We start from the raw sequence: 22769 nt of genomic DNA on the forward strand, positions 1-22769 counted from the left end.
TGTTGTACAACCATTTGGAAAATACAGTCTTTTCTATTTTTCAAGCTTTTAAGCGAAAAAAAGTACTGAAATATATGGCCAAATAAAGGGCTGCTTCTTTTAGTGGGAAACTCCTGTCTAAAATCTACTTATGGAAGAAAGTAATACAGATAAGCAAAAGAAACAGGAACAGTTTTCCAAGCTCAGACATACAGGGAAACTCAGCCCTAAATTTCAGTCATATGAGTTATTCTGACAGGAATTTAAGTTTTGTGCAGTGTTTCTCAGATACATATACAATTTAAAACCTATTAAAAACTTTCATCTGTCAAACTTGAATCTATCTCCACAAGTTGTTTTAAAACACGCATACACAATGACTACATCCCATTTCTACATCTTGAAAGTATCATAAAGGCATCATGAAGGAAGCCAGATTTAAATAAAGCTTTAGGATATCATAACAATGCATTTAGTCCTTTAACAAAACAATAATTAAACCCAGTAAGCAGCAGAGAAAGTTACCTAATTTACCCTGTGAATATATTCGTTCTTTATAGCATTTAGTCAGCACAGATCTCACTCTGTGAGAGTAAGACTGCTGGACTACTTTATTCATAAGTATTATGCTGCCTATAAGTGGGGAATTGTACCAGAAAATGAAGCAGTTTTATTACATACTGTATGTTAAAAAAAATTAGATTAACCTGCATGGATACCATTCATAACTATGAATCTAAATTTAAATTAAAGAAAAAGATGGTGGTTTTTTTCATCATGTAATGATTTGTTTTTATAGTACTCAGTAGCACAGTTATGCTGGAGAGGTGCAGCACCTCTCAATGTTGTATTTAATATAATAAATCATATTGGTACCAATAGCTTGAATTACCTTCCCTTCATCTCCCTTGTACACTGCTAGAGTCATGCTGATTTTTAAATTTTTTTTTTTTTTTTTTTTTGCTTTCATATTCAGTTTATTCCATCACATACTATCCTGAAGATCTCTAAAATATGTTGCTAAGTCCTAGCCAACTGGTTTCCCTGGAAAGAAACCCATGACAGCCTCACCACAAACTGTTTGCTTCATTCTTTCACGTCATTTACCTCTTCTCAAACTTGTAGTGAACAGCATAATATATATTATCACCAATTTTAAGACTCAGGTTTGGTTCTGGCAGCAAAGTGAGCACTTGCTATTACTCAAGTAACTCCTGTGTGAAACCCAAGGTTTATAGCCAGGGAAATAATAAGGATGGGTTCATTTTTAAGTTCAAGATAAAGTGCCACCAGATTTTCTTGCTACACCTTGGTTTCTTACTTTGCTTGCTTCAGTAACCTGGATTTGTGGTTATTTGTTGATGGAGTATTTAATGCATTATTTATGATGTACCCAAACCAATTTTGATAGCCATTATATTTCATTTTTGAATAACATCAATAGTTAACAGTGGGTTGTGGTGTTTTTGTGTTTTGGTTTTTTTTTTCCAAAATATAAATTATCTCTATGATTTTAATTTTTTTCAGTTGGGAAAAATCTCCTTTACTTGCTTTGGACTTCTCTGACTAGAGAGGAGAGCTATAGTAATGTGTTCCAGATGTATACTGTCTGAAGCAAATCAGCATCTCAGTAATACCTATGGAGCTTATGCACAAGACTGTTCTCAATATGCTTCCTCTCTCCTTCTCAATTTACACTCATTAACTTTCATACACAACAGAGCCTTGATTACAGAAACCGTAATCATACAAAATATCCTATTGCCTGAAAATGTGTCATGTCCAAGGTCCCTTAATTATTTTGTAAATTCCTTCATTTATCCAAATTTATTAATTGTCTCAGTGTTACATGGCTAGTTGACACTGCATAGCACTGATGAGCAGCCATCTGGAAAGAGCATCACTTGCGTGTTCCGGCTTACCCAGTTTCTCAGTTCAGAAAACACCATGTGTCAGGTGCGGGCTGGAAGCAAGGGGCTAGTAGCAAAGCTCCCACTACTACACTCAGTGGGGCTGGATTTCTGTTACTGTAAAAATCAGGTGATTAGGGCTGTAACACCACCAGGAAATTAGGCAACTTCAGTGATTTGATTTTTATAAATAAAACTAATTCTGGCAGGCAGGTCTTTCTTGTCACAAAGTTACATGGCCTGCAGAGAAAAGGGAGCTGGTTATAATATGAGCCAATTCTTCAGAAGAACCCTAGGCCAACCAGCTGGGATGTATGTTTCTGTATGACTTCATCCAGCACTGGCAGATTTCTGCAGCAAGTTCTTCTTTGATTCCAAGTGAAAAGACAGATAGCTATCTATACTGCCATTTATAGAATAAGCTACGTGTTAAGAAAAAAAAAATACTTAACACACTAGAAAGAGGGATCGTAAATGATGTGCATACTCCTCTCCATTTTTTTTTTTTTTACATGGAATGAAAAGCATTTAAAAATATTTTGTAATATCTCTCATTGAAGTTTTAACTAACATATTTATAAGTCACAAAAATTATTAAGTATGACAACAGCCAATTATACTGATTATAACACTTTTCCCATACAGCTTGGAGGCACACAATGATGCAAAGAATATTTCATTCTAAGGAAACCCACAAAAATACAAATACTGATTTTCCCCTCCTGTTCTGCTTCTTTTGGTACACACCTAGCAAAAATTTCTCTTGTCCTGCTTTGACTTTCTTGCCCATACTTTAAAAAATGCAAATGTTCTTGTTTTCACTATGTACCTTTGATACAAGATAGCATGCTATTTTTCATGAGAAAGTACACACTGGGCTTTAGAGTACTTAAATATCATCTTTTAGGTTAGGTATGAGGATAAACACACTTTAATTTGTTGGCATTTTCATAATAGAAAATACACGACTTTCAATTATCTTTATGTACTTCAGAAAAAAAATTATCTCACATGAAAATGCAAAGATGATTTGCAGCAAGTATAGACAAACTCCAGTAGGAACAGACTCAATATAGTAATATGTGAAGATGTGAATAAATTTGATAAGGCAATGAGTCCCCAAAGAAAGTAAAACTCAAAGTAAATTGGTTGTAAGAGGAATGTTAACGAAGAAATACACCTGAGCTAATAATGGACACATTAAATACATATGCACAAGGTAATTATGTTAAAAATTGTATTGTTCTGTGCAAAGATCAGCGCTGATCTATAAGATGGTATAAAATAGAAGTTGGAAGCAGAACTGATGTCACATATGGAAAAGCTGAAAGGGACAAGTACGATAAGGGCAACCCATAAAAAACGGCAAATAAACAATGGGGAAGACTGCCATCAATGGACTGGTAGTAATGGAAGGCATAGGAATGTGTGGGACTTTCTATATTAGGTATATTAAGGCTTAAATAAGTCTAAGGCCGAGCCTCTGGCAATTGCTGCTGCCTAACACTGGGAAGTGATAGTGTTACCGCAGAGCGCGGGAAGGGCTAGGGCCAGTGCAGGGCAGAGCTGTGCCTTCACCCCCAGAGCCTCAGGGATGCTCCACCCAGCCACAACCCACAGCTTATGGTCGCGTACAGGTCGCCTACACCCCTTCCCTTGAACAAAAGCCATTAGCAGCACTTAAGCTTATTTATATCGTATTATGAAGAACGAATCCAACAACTGCTCAGCTTTCATCTTTTATCTGTCATCACATGCTAAAGAAGCACTTTGCTTCAACACCAATGAGGTGCATAGATGAATTACACGCTGCATCTTCATTAGATGTATTTTAGAGAAAATAGTATTGGACACTTTTGGAACATGGCACTTAGGAGAAAAGTAGGATGGAAGAGGAGCAGTGGTAATGATCTCCTGCTGTTGTAGGGTGGGCGGGCTGAAATAGATGACCCAGAAAGTCTCTGTAGAGGCTTAAAATACACACACGAAAACTCCCCAACGGATCCAAACTCTTACAACAGATTCATTTTGATGGCAATATTATACCAACAAGAAAAAAACCCCTTGTTTATTTTCTTTCATAATTACAAATTTACATATTCTTAAGATTATGTTTTAGTTCAGGAAAGTCTTTGTTGCTTCATGAACTTAATGCTAAACTTTTGTTTTAATGCTAAACTTTTTGTTTTCTTAAAAGCTGGCACTATCAATTCACTTTGCATAAGATCTATTGTGAGTTACATACTTTGCAAAAGTAATTTCACTATAAAAATTTGAAGGGCCATTATTTTCATCTCAATCAGGATGCATAAATCCTACACCTAACTCTTACATACAACTTCTGATGGCTGCTTAAGGCAATACAAGAGTAGACAGCTCTGTTTAGGCTGTTTAGCTGCGGCAGAACAGTGCATTTTTCCTTTCACAGTCTTGGCAGCCCTTGTCAGAGATGGAAGAAAAAAATTCCTCTATCTGCATCTCAAAGACAGAGGGGGAAAGTCTTATTTTGAAGTTAGTGGTAAAGAGTACTTACTGACTTCGATGCCAGTAAGAAAATGCTATTAAATGACAAATTGCAAGGTAGCTATCTCCCTTCTTTACTTAATGGGATTTTGGCTGGTGAGTTCATGGAAACGAAGATCTCATGTTATTTTAAATGTCACTATTATGTCATATAAACCCCAAACCGTACCACATACTGTGGAAAAATATGTTATACATATAATGGCTCACCAACAGTAGCTATATATATGCATTTTGTATTTTGCTCCTCACAACAGGAAAAGACAGGCTGCTTTTTTTCTTTTTAATAAAACAGTTAATGGGATCTTTTAAAACTGGGATCAGACAGGCAGCGGTTTGTGAAGGTCAGAAATAACGTGTCTTCTGGCTAAATTAATTAGAACCCAAAACACTTTCAAACAGGCAGAAGGACACTTGTAGCCCCTTCTGAATCAAGCTGAGATGAATCTTTGCAATCTGTTCTAGGACTTCCCAGCGTGCTGAAAGCTGTAACACACTCTTGTTAAATAGGGCACCTATACCCTCCTAACAAGTTTACTCATTGCGCCCCAAAGTTTCAATTTCCAATGCATCACATGTAGATTGACCCAAAAAAGCCACCTACAAAACCTCAAACCCCAAACCCTCAAACACCTGGTATGTACAACCCTAAGCAACCAGATTTTGGACCTCTTCATTTCTGTGTATAACACAGTAAGTTAGTAATAAGTGAGTTTTAATTGTAAACCCATTTTTTAATATGGACTCCCTGTATGCTCTCCAACCTGTATGACTTGGCATCGGCATTTATCTCTCTGCTGGATACTGCAGCCTTCTGCAGTTAACCTGCAGTGACAGTTATCTCTTAATTAAAACTCTACATGCAAATAGAACTACCGAAAAGTGGCATAGCACACAAAGAACAATTATTTATAACCAACACAGTTCTTTTTATCTACTTATACCAGAGTCAACCATTGTAGCTACTGTGAAGATCTCCTGAAGGAAAAACACACATAGACTGTCTTTCAAATACACACATGCGCATATACACATATATAAATAAGACTTTATATAAATCCATCTATAGTGAAAAACAATCCAGTGAGAAGGAACTACGTGCCAAGAATTCTTTTTAAAAAAAAAAGCATTCAAATGCATAAAAACAATGCTTGCAATCTACTGTGGGTTTTCCATTTCATTGTTTTTGTTTTGCTTTGTTTGTACACATAACTGATGATGACCCTTTTTACCCCTGAATTGGGAAGTGTATTTTCCAAGTTTCAAATCCCTCTGAGTGCTGATGAACTGTGACTAAATCTCAGCTGCAAATCTTAAATACAAATAATATACACCTTTCCTAGATTTCCTTGAAAAGTTATTACTTCTAAACAAAGCAGATGCATTATCTTGACACATATTTTAACTTACAAAGTTGCAACTGCTTGTGTAGACTGTGAAAGCTGAAACTTTACAAGACTGTAATCAGAGAACATTGATTTGAAAACAAAAGTAATCCATTAGGAAGCAAGAGAAATGCTGGCCTGAAATATTGTAATTTTTTTTTCTTCTTGGAAGTGCAGTATAATAATCACAGTCTGTAATATAAAGCTTGTAATTGTCTTCTGAAAAAGAGAAAGATTTCTTAAGAAAAATGGTTATGCATTAGAACTGACACTCATTTCTGAAGCAAACACTTTGCTTTTTGAGGCAATTTGGTGGTTTCGGAAATTTAACAGCTGCTGCTCAGCAGATTACTAAATGAAAGGAGTGCCCTGTTCTTAGAGGGGTCAGACTGCATGATCACGACGACTCCTTCTTCAATCCTGAGTTCAGGCAGTGCTCATCTTCACTTTAAACGGGAGTTTTGTCTGTAAAGAAATTGCAGAATCTGAGCCTCAACTGACAGATTATCCTAACCACACTGCATTGCTTTCACTACATTTTTTAATTTTTTTATTATTTTCAAAAGGAATTACCTTATAACATAAGAGCCAGGTGCAGAGCAAAGGTCCATTCAGCTAGGCAGAAAGTTCATAAGCTGAATGAAAAACTCAAGCATCTCTAGCATGCACGTTTTATTTTTAGGAGCTATTCCGCTCAACTCAACTGAACCTTCCACTTTATTTCACCCAATATTAATTAAAAGTGGGCATGTAAAATGTTGGAAGGGGAACAGAGAACTATTTCCAGAAGAGTGATAATCCCCATTCCACTCAGAAAATCATTTTAAGTGATAGGTCTCTGTATTTTTAGAAAAAGATGCCTAATTCTTTTTTTTTTTTTGGGGGTGGGGGGTGGGGGTTTTTTGGACAGAAGCAAGCTGATGAAATCAACACCAGATTGCAAAATGTTTTGATTAACTCATATCTCCACTTGAGACGTAGAAGTTCTCACATGAAAATGTCACCTCTCCATTTTGAGCATCTGCTGGGATTCAAGCTCCTCTGCCTTGTGATGAGAGCCTCATCCAGCATAGCCAGGACAGGGAGACACCACCTCAGCCACCGACTCAGCCCTACAAGTCACACACTCACAGTTTTGGCCAAGCCACTACCACTTGGCAACCAACTTGCAAGCCCTAGCAGCAAGCACATGGCAGCTGGAGCATCGTCGCCAGGTCTTCAAGGGCATGCAGTGCTCAGACTGTGCAGGCAGGGGAGCTCCTGAGATCCCAGTCTGGATCCTGCGTGGCTTGGCCATACAACTGGCCCCTTCCTACTGCAGCCACCGAGCTGGCATCTGCTCAAATCTGGCCAAATTAGAGGTGTACAATCTCTCTACATGCAGGCAAGTGTACATAGCTGTATAATGATGCAATGCTAAAGGCAGTCATTTGTGGCTAACGACTTCCTGTCTCAGTCACAGTCCTGCACTGCTGTGCATAGCTACCTGGGCTTACTGCCTCATTGACCACTACACGGGGCTGGGAGAGGGCAGGAGAGGTCTCTTGAGCAGAGGAGATGTGCAGCCAGTTGTTCTCTCTACTCCCAATTCACAAATTCACATGCAAAACAAGCAACTAAATCACCATCACACAGTGCTGTAGACAGAACCCAGCCCTTCTCAAAAACCTGCCAGGATTTTCATGTTTAAAAAAACCAAACTACAAACCCACCACAGGCACAAGCAAAAACAAGGGAAAAACCCTGCCAATGGGTTTGGTGTTTTTGTTTGGTTGCTTTTGTTTGTGGGTTGGGTTGGGTTTTTTTTTAATGTGTGTGTGGTTTGGTTTTTTTTTTTTTTTTAAACATTTCCAGAAACAGAATGAAGCATCAAAAATGGAGCTACCAGCATATACTGTAATTGGAGTACAGAGGATAACCACTTTCAGTCTGTGTGTGTGCCTTATATTCACCCAGCGATGATGCTGAAGAGTTTACCAAGTTCTGCTCTCAGTCCTGACTTTTGTAAAAGACTAGTTTGTCTGGATGCTGATATTCTTTTGGATGGCAATTCATAAAGAGTAATTGCCTAAAAAAAGTAACCTTTGAAGAAATACTTCTTTATTCTTCTTGTACATGACTTTTTACTATTAGATGTGAAATGGATTGAGCCATGTCACATCTGGTTTTATCATTCTTCCAGCATGACTCTCTGGTAGCCTATGTACGTTGTATTTTCAATGTTGCTTTGCGCTAAATTAGGGGGGGCAGAATAGCACAGGAAATGCATCTTGAAGAACACAAGAGGACTTAGGTTTGGTGGTTTCTTTTTGGAAGGGAGTAGGGAAAAGGCTTGTTAAAGAGAAAATAAATCTTCTGAGAATGACTCACAAATCTTTCATTTTTCAGAATCAGGTAATTTCCCATCCTCATTCCTCCCACCCTGGTCAGAAGTAGGAATCAAAAGAAATACTAATTAACTAAATTTGGTTTTCTTAAGTCTACCGGGCCCTACATGAGAAAAGCAGTCAAAGCAATGGTAGGGATGCCAGTTTTGCCTACTTTTGCTACCACTGCCTTGGTGGTCACAGCCTTGTAGTCCATTATAAAGGGAACCATATCTTTGAAGCAAAGGATCCAGAGAAGCTCTTAATGACATTGGATTGCCTATGCTTGCAGACCACAGAATATGACTTGTTTTGTTAAAAGGGAACACGGAAATTTAAAGAGATTTTGTTAGAAGCTAACAAAGATCAACAAACTGCTGAAAAAGCGTTCCATAAAACTCACTTATATAAATAAGATCTTATTTCTCAATATTCAAATTAGTTCTTTTAATGTGGTTATTTATAATGGTCTTAGCTACATTTTTTTGACCATTAGCTATTTCAAAAGATTGGGGCTGTAGCATAGCAAAGGAGGAGGAAGAAGGATGCGATGACTGTTGCCATCTTCCCAGGTCCTGATAGAAAGCTGACCTGGGGACTGCCACACACCTTGAAGCAAGCTCTGTGTGCCCCCCAGCACAGCCCTGCAAGGACCAGCACGCTGTCAGGTAGCCATCAGAATGAGCAGTGCTACCGCCAGAGCCTTCCATACGAAATGAAACATCATGCCGCTACATCCTGTGTTTTCCCAATAAAATAAACCAATAAAACTTCCCATAAAAATAAAGAACCACATGATGCTTACAAAACTGTAAGTTTAGCAATGAGAAAGGAGAAAGTAGTCCTGCTTAAAGAAACATCAAACTTTTCTAACCAGTGAAGAAGTCTTGAATTTCACAGGGTTTGTACACCTGAAAGTAACACAACTGAGTAGGTATTTTTGTTAGCTCTTTGTCACTCCATTTTCAAAAGCCCTTCCCTTCCTGCTGCACTTTCGAGTTTCATTCCTTCTTGTGTTTTGGATTTTTTTTTTCTGCTATATTAAATGTAACTCCTTAACAAAGGAATTTTGAGGAGGGGAGGAATTAGAGAGTTACCAGAAAATTACCAACTGTTGTCTCACGCAGTACCACTCTCGCAAGCAACAGGACATTTACTGGACATTGATGTCTCATTACATCTAGTATGTAATTTATTTCTCTGCTGGAACAGAACTTATCAGCTTTGCCCATGTGGAGAAAATGTTTCTACCTTAGAAACAAATAGACCACCACAGGCAGGAAGCTGGAAAGCTTAAATGAAAACCCGCCGCATGATCTCCAAAGTTAGCTCGCTACCAAAGCCGCTAAGGCAGCAGTGTTGAAGTGGGCCAGAGGTGGCATTTTAGGGCCAGATTTTTGACAAAGCCTAATCTCGTTGAGGGATGATTTAGAAAATGGAGAACAATAAAACATGTTGGGTACCGAGAACTCAGAGAAAGCTGGACTCTTTATTTAGGTGTCTCTGGAAATTCAGCATTGAACAAAAAAACCCACATCAACAAAGTCCCTTATTTTTGCCTGAATATATAAATAATGTTTTAACTGGTGAGAAAATTTGTACAGTATTTGTAAAGCACTACAAAGTTGCACATTTTTAGTCACTCTCTTCCACTGTAAGAAACTACTGTGATCTAAAATACAATATATTTTGACTAGTTATATAAACTCCTTATTTGATAGCTTTTAATTTTGTAATACTTTATCCCTGTTTATACTTGGCAGGACTGCATTGTATTCTAGCTATATGTAGAATTTAAACCCATAAATTTCAAATACGTTTAGTTATCCATTCAAGTTCAGAAAAATATTGACTTAACTTTTCTTAAAAAAAAATACCAACTCCTAACATTAGCTTAGGTAGGTCACAAAATGCTGAATGGAGGTAAAAAAATCCGTTTGCCCTCAGACTAAACATGGAAAGTTTCAGTCCAAAAGTGCTTTTCATAAAGTTATGAGCTAATGAACAAAAGGGGGTTCTAATAAAGTTTCATGAAATGTTAGCTATAAAATCCAGCAGTAATAACGTAATCTTTATTTCTTTGCCAATTTGACCACTTTAGAACAGTAAAAAACAAAGTAAAGTAAACCACACTGGTTACTTCTAAGAGGTTTTATCTCAAAGAAAATAGAGAAAGCCCAGAAGACTGGGCCAAAATACATATAAGGAAAATTCCAAATTATAGAAAATACTTGTTTATGCCTGACTGGAGCCAAGGGTAATAAACCCTCTTTACCAAGCTGCTTCCAGAAACCTTGGGCCTTTGTCCAAGGACAAGGGAAATGCCAACTGGGCCATCCAAATCTGCTGACAGACAGAGGTCATCCATGTCTTTGAAAAGAGATGAAAAGAAATTCTTGTCCGAGTGCTTTGCAAACTCTGAAACAACTGCTCTTCATCTAAAGGTAGGATTGCCAGCAGAAGCTGTATAAGTCTCCAAGTACCTGAAAAATTATTAATGTTGAAGCACTATACTTTCAAGATGCACCTCTCAGTACCTGTAAAATCTGCCAGATAAAAGCCAATTGCTACACAGAAAGCATTTAAAGGCACTGGTCTGGAAGCCCTGCCCTGTAAAACTAAAATTCCCTATACACTTTATTGCACATGCTTTCCAAGATTATCCACTCCCATGCATCAACCTTCATAAATCTCTACCACCACAACATCTACCAAAGCACTTTGATAGGAAAAGACACGAACAAATTTCTTATTTGACTGCTTTTTTTCCCCCCTCTGAAAAAGACACATTTTAGCAGGTTCTTGGCCAAGATTACATTTGTATGCACACAATGCTCCTTTTATAAAAAGAAGTAATACAACCAATTATGAGAGCAGCCCCCGAAAAAGCCAACTAATGGCTTGACTTTGTCGACATTCATATCAGCACAAAGTAACTAATTTTATATGATGCTTGATAATGCAGCACTATGTAAGGAAAATATTATGCAGGAACACTTACAAGCTAAACAGTCATTCTGAAAGGATCAGACCATATAAAATGCAATTTGTAAGCACAGAGAAAAAGAGAAACACAGAATTGAAACTGGGTTTACCCACTTTTCATTCCTTTTGTACTTTGGCATGTTTATGCCTAACATGCATGCAGTTTTCTGATGCAGTTGCTGTTACTACATGCTACTTGATTTAGCCTCCTACACTCTAAATGCCATGTTATCTACACGAAGAGATAAAGACAAAGGAATAGTCTTAGCTCTCTTGCTCAGTTATCTGAGATGTTTTCTTTTGTGTTGTTTATATTTGTTATTTATCTTTGAGAGATCCTAGTAGTCCAAATAATCATTCATTACATGTTTTCTGAAGCAGTTACCATTCATTACGTGTTTTCTGAAGCAGTTAAAGCCTGCAAAGTCAATTCTTGGTCAGAATTTTTACATCCACAAGTAGAAAACAAATCACAGGATACTTCAAAGTCAGATCCTGTCAAATAGAGGAGGATGTTAATCAATGCAGTTTAATACAAACCTCTCTGTCACACTGCTGTTAAGATTATGTGTGCTGAGGTGAGCAGGCAGCAATATTAAGAACCACACACAAATTTCTTCTGAATAAAAATGATGCATCAGCCCATAACATTCATCAACCCATGCAAACTCTCAGGAATCCAACTTTCACTGCAAGTGTCTTTTTGGATCTGTTTATTTCAGAAGATGTGGTATGAATGATGGTATAATAAGTTTTACTATGTTTTAGGCATAAATGACTCATACATCATTCCATTTGAAAGAAAAAATCCTAACATGCAAGTACAATATGTTACCGCAGCTGCTCCATGGGAACAACAACATATCCATTTGGAAGAAAAATACATTTATAAAAATGCCTGATTAGCAGAAAAAGCAGAAAACAATTCATTATAAACAATAATATACAACACAACTGCTTTATTTGACATTTTTATGGTTACAGTCTGTTTTCATGGAATCTATTGGATTAAAACACATCCAGCTCTTCCCCTTCCACCCCCAGCTCAGATTAGTCTTCACTGATGTTATCCATAAAAAGACCAAAGAACCCCTCTAGTTTTCTACAACCCAGGCTTTGAAGGAGGGGCTCCCATACTAGCTGAATGTAAAGTTGCTGGACAGAATGCATCAAATTATCTTCTTGCTTCAGGCATCTCCTACCAGGATTCAGTTTGGCGGCAGAAATGCATGTCCCTTTCCTTTTTGCTTTGCAAAATACTATATTTTTATCTTGCATGCCTCCTATCCCCTGCAAAGGTTACGAATCGAACGCTGCAAAGCCAGCGGGCAATGTACCTCTGAGAATTGCACAATATATCTGAAGTGAAAGCAGTGCCACCTACATCCTGGCATCTATGACCTCTTAGAGAAAGGGCTTCCTGATGTCCCAGTCTTCCATTTTACTGCCAAGGAAATCTCTACCTCTCTACCTTCTTCCACCTTACCTCTCCTTGCCCTTTTATTTCCATACACCCTTCTTATTAAGGGATATCTTTTTTTATTCTTCCCTCACACCTCAATGAAAAAGTTTCAGATGCTTCTTCTGTTACCAATTAATTAGTTTACTGTAGAAAAGGAAGGGAACTTCCACTAAAAAATTATCAAGAGAACAACATGTGGGAGTATTGAATGTAGTTAAATAACTGTGCCATTTAATGTAAACCACTGGCATACCAAAATATACTTAGAAATTATTTGCAGCATTTTGTGACATGTACATGGAATAACGTAAATACACGGGTAATACTGGTAATGTAATTGTTTCTTTTGATGAAAGCAACCTCAACATATGCCTTAAAAAAATGTGCTAAGTGGATACAGTTGGGCACTTCTTTATGGAGTATCCCCCAGCCATTGACCAAAGGAACAGCAGATTCTTCAACACGAGAAGAGACTCATAACTACCTTTATAACCACCTGCTACTGGAGTGGCATCTCAGATGGTTAATCCAACTTTTGGTCAATGTAACAGAAACAAACAGGCAGAGACAGCAGCTAACCAGAGAAAAGACACTTGAATGTTTTGCTTGATTAAGGCCAGAGGATTAAGTCTGGGTGTCCCACCCTCCAGGTGAGTGCCCCAGCTAATGAGCCCTCAGCTAATAGCAGTTCAACTTCTTCTCCCTCTCTTTTTTCATTAAAATCTCTGAAGAACTGTGTTTAGTTCCTCATCAAGACGAATGCCAAGCCTGCTAAATTTTTCATGACACTGAATTCTTGTTCTCCTGCCAGCCCTAGTTACGTGTGAACATTTTAGGCTCCCTCAGGCATTTATTTTACTACAGAGTCCTGAAATACTTAAGTCTATTAAGACCTAAAATAAACATGCAAAAAGGAGGAATCTGCTAGTTGTTCTCCCAGTCTACGTTTTAAGGAGGCAGTGCCTACACCAGCGAAGTCTGGAAATCATTCTCAGTGTCGCCAGTGAAATGATGGTACATTTGGCAACAAACTCATCAAGCTGTGTCAGCTACTGCGTTGGGGTTCAGCTCCACACCACAGCAGGAGCAGCACTGTCTGCAGGCTGGGAAGAACTGGCCAAATGGGGCTGAGCCTGGGAGAATCAGCTGGACCACAAGTGCACAGCTGGAGTGGAAGGCGTAACGCCTTCCAGAGAAGCTGGATTTACTAAACTTGCACACGATGACTATTCTGCATGCGCATTACCCCTGGGTTTGTGCCCAACTGAGTCCCTGCTTGCTCCCTTGCTGCCAGGAAAGGGGGCGGCTGGGAGCAGACCATGACCGAAGAACAATTCACACAGCTTGGCCTTAGTTACCCTCCTTGCCAAAGCCCTTTCTGGAGCAGAAACCATGCTGGCTGCACGCTAGGCTGGCCTGCTGTGTGTTGAAAAACTGGGAGCTTGAGAAAAGAAGGCCAAACACCAAAACATTTCAGCCAGGCCTTGAAAGGCAGGCAGACAACTGACTGAATTAACCACTGGACTGCAGCAAATCTAGCCCGTAGGCTATGAGCTGTGCATCCCTGAACTACAGAAAGGAGCTGAAAGAACACTCATAACAAATTCCCTACTCAAAGTATCTGGATTTAAAGTCACCCACTGAAATAATTTTATGGTTATGGCCAGTTTATATATGCATTCTGTTGGCTGCTGTCTCCAAAGAAGGTCCAGAAATAGACCACGCTTCATGGTTTATCCTGAGGTCTCTTATCCCCTACAGCAACTTCAACAGCACTTCCATCCACAAAATCATTGCTATTATATACTTAAAAAGGAAGCACAAATGGCCAATTTGTGGCCAGAAAATACCATGCCTGATACCAAATCTGAAGTTCAACATAGTTGTCTTAGAGACACTCCAGGCACGTGTGAAAAAGTACGTGCAGATGTACACAGTCTTATATGGGAGATCCTATGTACTAAGAAGGTAATGTGGACATCTAACTCAGCTGTCATGACGTGCTGGTACCCACAAGCCCATAGTTCAGGCCTGTCCCTGGCGTATCTTCAGAAAGCTCACAAAGACCAGTCTGTCTTCTACACGTCTCTTATCATCCTTACCTAAACTCCCACTTTGTTTTTTTTCTTCTTTAGAAAAATAGTTTGTGTGTCTTCTTCCATATTGATTTTATGTTTGATACAAACTTCCAAAATCTTCTTGTTAAACAGCTTCACTCCTACAGTTTTCAAATTACTATTACGTAGATGTTAGCAATCCAGTGCTCAGGAGACCAATGCTCAAGGTCCGTGTAATGAACTGGATTTAAGATGGGTGTAGTATGTCTATATAATCCCAGCAGGTGATCCTCATTGAAAGCACAACCTAAGACAAAAGGCCTCAAAGGTTTTTGCCATTCAGATTTGTGAAGGATTTTTTTCCTCAATACCAAATCCGACAGCTGGACCTTGCCAACGTCCAAGCAAACTGGAGCACTGATATACAACTTGTTCCTTGCCCTGTTTCTGATGCTCTCAAGATATTTTGCCAAAGAGATCTTTCTGAAGTCAAAACCCAGAAGGATTTCTCTACAAACTATGAATAGGGTGGGGAGGGATGTGGGGAAGCCTTCCTGAAGCCTGCAATTCTGTAAAGTGCATGGATTTTTCATTAAAAAGGTGGAGCTGGACTACAACTTGGCAATTCTTTTACATTGTATTTCCTGGTGTAGGTGAATAATTATAAGGGTACGTCAGTTTCCTGGTCTGTCCACAGTTACTGAAAAAAAGCCCAGAATGAAATCACTATCAAAACCCCTATATAAGCAGTGCTCAGTACTACAGGCACATTCCCATTTAATCTTTGCCTGCCAAACAGTTTAAGTGCACATCATGTTAGTTCCATGTACCATTTGTAATTCATTTTACCTCATTACCTGGTCATTTTTGCCCTGTTTTTCTCTCTCTCCACCTTTACTACCTTCATCTTGACAAACTGAAAACTTCCTAGTACAAAAATTGTTTGCCTATAATTGGCAAAGTCCTTAAGCATAACTGGAAAAATGCTGTAATCCCAGTTACAACGGTATTCTATTCTCATGCCTCCAATACGAGCCCAATGGAGTATCAGGCTGAGTGGCATGTCTGTGATGAATCATACCTCATGCTCCTGAACGCCCATGGCAGAAGAAAAAGAGAATCAGTCATTTCTCCCACTGAGGGCTAACAGGACATGAAATACAGAGCAAAGTGAAGTTGGAGGATCAGAGCTGCCACTTTTTACATCACGTGGGACCCTATAAAGGACCAGAAAGCCCATTTCCTTAACAGAAAAACACAAGAACAGACAATCACTTGCTCTGCCTCCACCCTGAGTGGGAGGGAGCTTTCTTCAGATGAGCTTTGCAGTAAAATCGTGGCTATGCTTCTGCAGACACCTGAGGAGCCTTACTGCTTTTTGCTTTCAAGCAACAAAAGGACTTGCTGTCAAGCATTTCACCTGCAATGTTCTTCTGCCTTGTGGGGTGGGAACCCCACTTCAGGAAGTTAAAAGAGCTCAAAAACCTGATGGATTCAAAATTTAAGCCCAATGTGAGTAAAAAACAGTTCTGAATCTCTAAAATATGAATCTGTAACACAAACATTGAAACAGCTTTGTCCGAAGAAATGGTAGACTGCGACCCCAAACTTCTCCTTCAGTCATTTTTCTAAGCAACTTGTAACTTTGCTCAGCTTTGCACAAGGTCTGTGTAATGAGGAATGTCACAGGAATATTCCACAAAATTGAAACATCACAAAAACTTCACTCAGAAACCAGGCGTGGCGCTGGTGCACATTTATTATCCACAAGTTAAAATTCAATTAATGTAATTTAAGATTGATAATTACTGATGGAGGCCATATGTGTTTTTATTAAAAGAAAACTGCCAAATTAAAAACTCTGCTTCCATCTGACTACTTCTAGAGTACCATGGTTTCAAATAACATTTCAGATTTATATAACTGAAATAACCACTCCATATATTTTCAGGATTTTTAAAGTCTCATTCTCGGTAAATCAAATCTCACCTTTTCTTCAGCCGTTTGCATTACTCTCTCAAACACCAGTAAAGGAAACAAAAATATACAAAATCAAACAAACCAAAACGGAACAGTATATTACTAAAACTTGCAAATAACAGTAAAAACAAAAGTTGCATTTTTAAACGCAGTTTTAAACAAGTGATCTGATTTTAATTTATTATTAGTAGTGTAGTGACAGAACAAGGGGTAATGGGTTTAAGCTGAAAGAGGGTCAATTTAGATTAGATATTAGAAAGAAATTCTTTAGAGTGGTGAGGCACTGGAACAGGTTGCCCAGAGAGGTTGTGGAGGCCCCATCCCTGGAAGTGTTCAAGGCCAGGCTGGATGAGGCTTTGGGCAATGTGGTCTAGTGGAGGGTGTCCCTGCCTGTGGCAGGGGGGTTGGAACTAGATGGTCTTTAAGGTCCCTTCCAACCCAAACCATTCTATGAGTCTATGATTATGTTGGTGGGTGCAAGGAACTCTGTTGTGCTGGATGTTACAGAATTGTATAACAAAAAACCCCAAACTCAGTCCTTTCTCTGTATGAAGTAACAAATGGCTGGTACCATACAGCATTCATCTGAGAGTGAAAAGTCAAAGGTAGAATAGCTGAATTACTAATGACGATGTGTCATCCCTCTCCCCAGTGCCTTGCTACTCAAGGTCTCCAATGTGGCTGATGTGCTGCCAACTTCTAATACAGGTTCCAGAAGAGCTCCAGGGAACGGCAATCTGCAAGCCTGATGTCTATATGCTAGTTAAGCTAATAGAAACTATAATAACAAATAGACTAAGTGGGCACATGTCTGAGAAGAGTCAAATTTCAGTTTTCATAAAGTGAAATCCCGTCTTACAAAATTAACCCAATTCTTTGAATAGCTCAAACAAACCTGTGAAACCAGCAATCCAGTCAATGCAGCCTACATGGATTTCCAAAAGGCTTTTAACAACTACTTCACCAAAGGCTTTTAAAGAAACTAAGCACCCATGGCAAAATAGAGGTCCCTGCATGGCAACATAACTGATTAAAAGACATAACCAGAAATTAGTGGTACATGGTCAAGTCTGCATAGTGGAGGAAGCCTAGCAGTGGTGTACATAGGGATCTGCAATGAGACCTGCTCCTCTTTCCATACCTGTAATGGACCTGGAAAGGTAGCTGAACACTGAAGCAACCGAGTTTGCAGATGATACAAACTTACTCAGGTCAGTAAGGATCAGGGCAAGTGGTGAAGAATCACAGGAACTTATAAATTTGAGTGACTAGACAATGAAATGGTAAATTAAATTCAGTGTGGATAAGTGTAGAGTGATGCACATGGGAAAATATAACTTTAACTTCACATGTACAGTGATGGGCTCTGAGCTGAACATTACTCCTCAGGAGCAAGACCTTGCGGTTACAATAAATTGTGCCATCAAAACGTCAGCTCAGCGCTCAGCTGCCAAAAGAAAGCAGCCCAAATATTAGGTACTGTTAGGAACTGAACAGAAAGCAAAACAGAAAACACAATTATGCCACTTAATAATGCCACCCAGTTCATACGCTGTCCCTGCTTCCAGCAGGGAGGAGTTTAGAGGACGTGCTTCATCACTGAGTATTTTGTGTTTACATTTACAGAGGTAGGAGCAAAATGGAAAGATAGTTTAATGCAGAAGAGTGACCTATAATTAGGGGAACAAAAATGCAGAAGAGTGACTTAGAGGGACAAAGACAGCAGTTTTAACACTGGCTGCATCTCAGTTTCATAAGAGTTTTCTCTGAGACCATATCCAAATTCAAGGAGATGGCACCTTCTAGATACTTGCTGATAAACCATTCCAAAAAGAGGTTGACATATTACACACAGTCAATGAGCTCTATTAAAAAGCATTACTGTGTATCAAAAGCTTAGCTAAATGCTAAGCTGTTGCTAAATGCACAAGCTTTACCAGTATTTAAATTAGCTGGGAAAAGACAAGTTTGAAGATTTGCCTTTACAGTATACAGCAACTAAAAATCACTTTGCCATGCCATTTTGAAGCAACTAAAGATTTTAAGCCTTAATGGCAAGCACAAGTGCCCGCAAAAGAGTAAGTAGAAACAAATGAATCTAAAAATGTTTCAAGTCTTGTCTTACCCACTGCTCTTTTCCTCATTTTCTTTCCTACCGGCTAGCCTGTTCAATGTGCTGCTGGAATCAGACTTTTTGGTTCTTGAACAACACACCAACCTTTTTAACCACTGAGGTTCTGTAACAGGGAACAACTAAATGAAGTGTAGCCCTTCAGACTTCTAGCTAATCTCTACATATCTGTACTAAAACATCTACTTCTTGCTTTTATGAGAAAGAATTTGCCTCTCTGCTAATGGACTGATAATACTCGTATCTTTGTCTAATTACATGAGCCACGAGACACTTCTGGTTTTCTCTGGATTGTTAAATATCAGACACAGACTTTTTCTATTAATACTGGCTACGCATAGTGTACTCTCTACTTATTTACACAAAATACTGTCTATTCACTTCACGTACGCACATGCATGGGTATGAGAGAAATATGCTACTACCACAAGCTATAAACAATCTATACAGTGGCTTTGCCTATCATGTAATAGAAGAAATACAGAAAGGTAGAAAATATGTTGGAAGAAAAAACAGAATTGTGATGAATAATTATTCTTTAATTTTAAACCCATAACTGTATGTAATACGAACATAAGTATTTTTCAACAAGAAATAAAACTATGCAGGGTATTTCTTAGCTTAAACTGTTAGCTAAGAGTTGCTACAGGAGAGTGCAGATGGACTAATAACACATGTTCTGAAAGAGACCAAGTTGCAAATTATTTTTTGCCTTTGTTCTAGCCTTACACTTCATTAAAAATCCCTTAGGAGTTATTTCAAATGTTATAGTATACCATTATGCAATAAGCATTGTTTTTCTATTCTTTTCCTATAGCCATTATTCTTTACTATTAGAACTGTAATTGAAGTTTCTTTTTCAAAGGCACACTTTTCAATTTGTCCTGTCCAAGCACATTTTTATGACAGGTCATGAAGGACACTCAGCAGGAAGCACTCTGTGAAAATAAGTAGTCCCGACTAACAAAAAAGCATCTACAGGGAATAAATGACATGATTTTAATTAAAGTACAATGAAGAAAAAGTAAATATTAGCTGGTAGCAATGCACTAAAATTTTTAGTCCCTGCAAGTAAGTGGAAGTCAATTAAACTTCTCAGAGAAATGCCTTCAGTGTTCTTAAAGCAATGCACAGGATTGGTGAAGCTGTGACAGGCAGCAGACCGAACCCAAGGCAGGCACATCGACTCACTGACTAAAGCTCTGCATCCTTCTATCAGACGAGACAACTTATGTTTTAGCATGACTACAGTTACCTGCCTTAACTGGAGAAAAACAAACAAAAATCAGGTGACCACCTTTCCCCTCTCTTTATTCTGCTGTTCACTACAAATTAAGTCATTATCTGTCTCCCGAAGTGAGAAAAGAAACATTAATTAATCATAGAAACCCTTGGATAGCTGGATAAATTGTTCCCTTGACCCTATGTTGTTTTCAAAGGGCAGGGCTAAGTCGCCGCACCTACAGCAGCTGCCTTGGAGCACTGGCAGTAGCACTGGGCAGCTACAAATCACAGGTGCAGAGCAGGTGAAGTGCAAAACAGCAGCTGGCCCCTTTAAAAGTCCTGACACACCCTGAAACTAATTCTGTCACACAGTTAGAAAATGCTGAATAAATGAAGTTTTTCAGAAAGCCATTCTAACTGAGCTCCTCATTACAGATCTAATTACAAGCTATCTTTATAATGTACACCTGACAACATCATGCAAAGCACTTCGCTTTAAAGGTCAGCAGAAGTAAAAGAACAATTTTGCTATTTATAGTAAAGGGTGAACTTTTCTTATTTGGCTGTTTAAGCAGCCAACCCTTGAGTTTAATGTAATTAGGGAGGGGATATTCAATTTACAGTATCCACAAGTAATGATAATTACACTGGTTCAAAAAAGCTGTTGGTAAGCATAAGAAACCTTTGTAATTACATCCCGTTTCCAAAATGACTTGAGCACTGTGAACTCAAAGCATTTCAGCAAATGAAGGCCAAGGCACATAAAAGGAGAGCTATGGCGCTTTAAAAGCTGCACTGTTTAACATAATGAGCCGCCCGACCGGAGGGAGATCGCAAAATGCGCTCCATAACTCACCCCGACAGCCCATGCCATCTCCTTCCTGCTCACAAACATCCATTAAGAAAAACATAAGCTGGCTCCCTCATCACCTCCTTCCCATCCTTCGCCAGCATCGCTCAGCTCCCCTCGCAGAGCAGACCCAGGAGCCAGCCGATGTAACTCCACCAGGCTTTGGGAGCCTGTCTCAGGCTCCAGCTGCAGATCCCGTCATGTTCAGGAGTGCTGGTGCGGTGAGCAGGGAAACGTCGTCGTGTCACCCCCGCTGCCAGCCCCGCACGCGCAGCAGATTAGCTAGGTCAGCAATCCGCCAGGACCAAGGTGAAAAATAAACAAATAACCCCGTTCACAGCAGCTGTGGCGATCGCTCTCCGGAAAATTATTCAGGCATTATGAGGGAGACGGTATTAAACGCTGCCACTTGCAGCTTCACGGCTCTCTGCATATTTGCATCAGCCTGGGATGAGCACTTAAGGAGTATCATTGGAGAGCTTGCCCAGCGGAGCATCTTCCATTAAGTTTTTGTCTTAAAAGGAGATAGCAGGAACCTCTCTGCCTGATAGGCAAAAGGCTTGTCATAATTCATTAATAACACAGCCTTGCTCAGGTTTCCTTCAATGAAATCAGGCAGGCGACCTATGAAGAAAATGCTGAGCGAACAACAGCTTCTCCAGAGACAATGCAATAAACTTGCCACTACTTGGCATAATTTGGTGTCTGAGACAAGGATGACCAACACTATTCGACAAGACCTGTCAGAGCCCCTTAAGGGTCCTAGCGAAGAAACTCACAAAACAAACAGTAATTCCTCTGCAGGATGCGACACTCTGCTTGGAAGTGAAAACTTCACATTTTAGCTGCAGAGATAAATGTACCGCTCTGCTTTTGATGCACCCAGGGCAAAGCTGGCAATTTACTCTGATAAACTGTTTGCGCCCCAAGGGAAAAAAGCTAGAAGAGGTGAGGTAAAAAGCAACAACTACAGTATCAGATTATTGCAAAAACTAACAGGACTATCACAACTCAGCCATTAGATTTTAAATTCATCTGAAGCTTCATTTCCTTCTAAGTAGGAAAAATAGGAAATACAATTGAAGTTATCTGTTAGGTAAGGAAACAAGCTCATCCTAAAGTCATTAGGATGGCATCAAAGTACAGAGGGCAGAACATGACTTTTTTCTTTCTAGTGTGCATCCATTCATACAGAGCTAAAATTCACCTGTGATGTTTAATTGAGTCTTACATACTTCCTCCTATGAGACCTGTTCATTATGAAGAAAGGAAGAAGCAAGGTACTTACTGACATTTGGTCCACTAGCATTTCATATACACAACATTGCTTAAAATGACAAAACAATCCAGTAATACAGTAAGTACCTGCCAGTTCAACGTACAGCATTTGTTATTATCCAAGGTTTAAACAGTCTTCAGCATAAAAACTAGTACTACAAATTTTATATTTACTATGATAGGATTCCAGGTTTGCATTCAATTCTTAAAAGACACTTTACCATCATGTAACAGAAGCAGTCCAAATATATAAATTATTGTTGTACAATTAGAAAAAACTATGAATGTACTGAAAATGGCTAATTATTGATTTTAGAACATCTGTGCCACAAAATCATCTTTTGCAATAAAGTAGGTTCAGGTAATTTGCAAACAGCATAATATTACTGCTTGCCTGAGCTCCTTTGTGTTTCACTAAAGCATTATTATTTTGAATGTAGTATCTGTCTTTAAAACTCTGGCCTATAAACATTACTAGAAACAGCATTATTAGCATGTCTAGAGATCACTGCATGCCAGCAGAATGCAACTGATTGAACAGAAATCAATAAAGGTATTTAATGACTTCATGAGAAAAATAAGTGACCCTCACACCCTTAATGGATTAATGTCACTTATGTGCAACACATTGCATAATGC

The 22769-nt window shown here is 38.9% G+C and overlaps 1 protein-coding gene across 23 annotated transcripts in view; it reads right to left on the reverse strand.

The window, feature by feature from the left end:
- The window catches only part of TENM3 (teneurin transmembrane protein 3), a 615036-nt gene that overhangs the window by 172152 nt on the left and 420115 nt on the right, over positions 1–22769 (reverse strand). The window lies entirely within an intron of this gene.

This window comes from Grus americana, chromosome 4, assembly GCF_028858705.1.
Source record: "Grus americana isolate bGruAme1 chromosome 4, bGruAme1.mat, whole genome shotgun sequence".
Lineage (NCBI taxonomy): Eukaryota > Metazoa > Chordata > Aves > Gruiformes > Gruidae > Grus > Grus americana.